Consider the following 2722-nt stretch of genomic DNA (forward strand, 5'->3'; position numbering starts at 1 on the left):
CCCCCCACCAGTTGTACCACTTAATTTCCTGGAACTGCTTATCAAGATTTCAAGTATCAAGAATCCTTCTCCCTGTGAGCTAAAATTCTTCTCCAAATTAAGTATAATAATGTCTGCAAATACAAACAATCTTATATCTTGAACCATGAGTGATATACTGATATTAAACATTAATAGATTATCTTTAAAAATACCTACAAAAGTAACAGACAAGGATTGTTACAAAAAATCAAGTTCTGCGATTGTCTATATGTTTATATAGGTAGGTACCTAGTATATCCAATTTATTACAAGAAACCACTCATTCAAACAAAGATTGGAGCGTTTTACTGCTCCAAACAGTGATGAAAGTCACGAAGAAAAAACACACATCATTGTATAACCAATACATGCATGATGCATTGCTCTGCTGATAAACTAAAAACTTAAAAAATCAGGAATTTAAAAAGGTCAAATGATCAGATAACATATTTTAAAAATCCTAAAAATATCTAGTTAAAATATCAAGTATCATCTATGGTTATTTGTTTTTTATTACAACATAATCAATTAAAAAAATCAATATTCTTGTTTTTCTCGAGATTATTATTAAGAGAAATTTTTAGTTTTTGACTTTCCAAACTACTAACTAGGTATAGATCCAATTTTCTAGGTACCAGAAACTATACACTCAAATTTAAGATCGAATTATTTTTTTCTACTTTAAAAAGTGTTTACATACACAAATATAACTTATAAGCATATCATTGTAGAACAATGTTCCTGTCAGATCTAAAAACTAACTAACATTTTGAGTTTGTCTGTGAGTACTGTGAACGGTTTACATTTTAAACGCACTTAGGTAACTATTTAATTAATTTTAGTGTTTTATGATAATTTAAAATATATTTGTCAATAATAATATGTCATCGGAGATCACCGTTTGCCTTTAAAATATAATAAATTTATTAGGTAGATATTTACCTATGTATGAAATAAAAAAAGGTTTATCTCTCTTTCGGTTGAAGATTCAATAAATTAATAAAATGTAGATACCTCGGTAGGTACCTACCTTATAAGCTAATGTAGACTGCAGACATCGAAGTACATCGCATAAAACTAGGTATAAAAGATATTTAGGTAAACCATAGTGGATTATAGAGTGCTAATATTATAAATTATAATTATGCCAAGTTACCTTATAAAGTTATAATCTATACAGCTAAACCTATTTTTTTTAAACAAATTTAATTTAATTTAAAAAAATTAGTAGCTACACAATATAATAAGGTACCTACCTACTTGATATTTTATTCTCAGTGAAAAGACTATAATATTGTTGAATATAAATTAAAGATGAAATAAAACAAACATTTATTTAAATTACAAACGTCACACTATAATGTTAAATGTATTTTAGGTAGGTTAAAATAACCTAACCTACCTACCTATAGTCATTCAGTCACTGAACTACGGTATACGAGATAAATTATGATATGCATATTTTTTATAAATAATTCCATATGAAATAAAAAAATACGTTATTAAGTATTCACACTATATGAATTATAATATAATCTGTATATGACTAGCGTATATAAGTGGGGCAAATTCCGTGGAAAGCTTCTGCCTATAGCGTATAAATCATTACTGTATATGGCCACATTATAAATTATACACTCTGTATGTACTTATTATGTTATATTATATAGGTAAATAGGTACCTAATAATATGTGTAGGAAGTAGGCAATAAGAAGTGAATGCAAAGAGTACCTATCAAGTACCTATCAATATCACGAACTAAGATCGTCATCTCTTATCACCAAAGAACATGATTAAAATAGAATGTAGGTATATGATCAATTCACCTCGATGCACATTGAACTACAACATCGCATATTCACATGTACCTACTACCCACACCATAGACATATTATTAATATGTCTATGACCCACACCTACCTATCGACTTAACATACTGAACTGTTAAATAATAACTAGGTATACAGACATACAGTTCAGTGCTTAAACATTAAAGTAGCTACGATTTTTCGACCGGACATCGGTTAGCACTCATCAAACATACTCATAATTTTAGATTCTGAGTGGAACGATGAATGTATTGATTTTACAATGATGTGTGTTTTTTTTATTTATTTTTTTTTTTGTGTCTGTGTACACGATAAGTAGACGAAATAATGCTACGATTTTCAACTTCAGTATCTTTTTCGATCAGAAAGTGAATATCGTTGGTGCATTGGGAGGTCAAAATTTAAATTTCACAGTAGTTTTCAAAAGCGCCGGGAAAAACAAAAGAAAAATTAAGGAAAAACGGGAATTTTTACGCAAAATCGATTTTTCACAAAATTGAATTTGGTTTTTGGTGTAACATTAAAAAAAATTACCGTAGACACATGAAATTTTGACTGAATGTTTATCTTAGCATTTTCTATACACCATAACATTTTCAAAATATTTTGATTTATTTTGAGCTCCTTACGGACATTTTCATTTTCCATTTTTTTTTTAGTTTTTTTTCTAAAAATATCAATAAAATTTTATTTGTTTATCAAAAAAGCTTGAAAATTTAATAGAAGGCTCCTAGTAAACAAAAAATATCTATAAGGAAGTCAAATTAAATTTTTATGATCGTTTGAAATTCAAATTTTTACACAATGGATATTCACTCGATTTCTCATGTAGCGATTTCCTTATTTTGTGTAATTCAAAAACGAATAACTG

This window comes from Acyrthosiphon pisum, chromosome A1 (assembly GCF_005508785.2).
Source record: "Acyrthosiphon pisum isolate AL4f chromosome A1, pea_aphid_22Mar2018_4r6ur, whole genome shotgun sequence".
In the NCBI taxonomy this organism is placed as follows: domain Eukaryota; kingdom Metazoa; phylum Arthropoda; class Insecta; order Hemiptera; family Aphididae; genus Acyrthosiphon; species Acyrthosiphon pisum.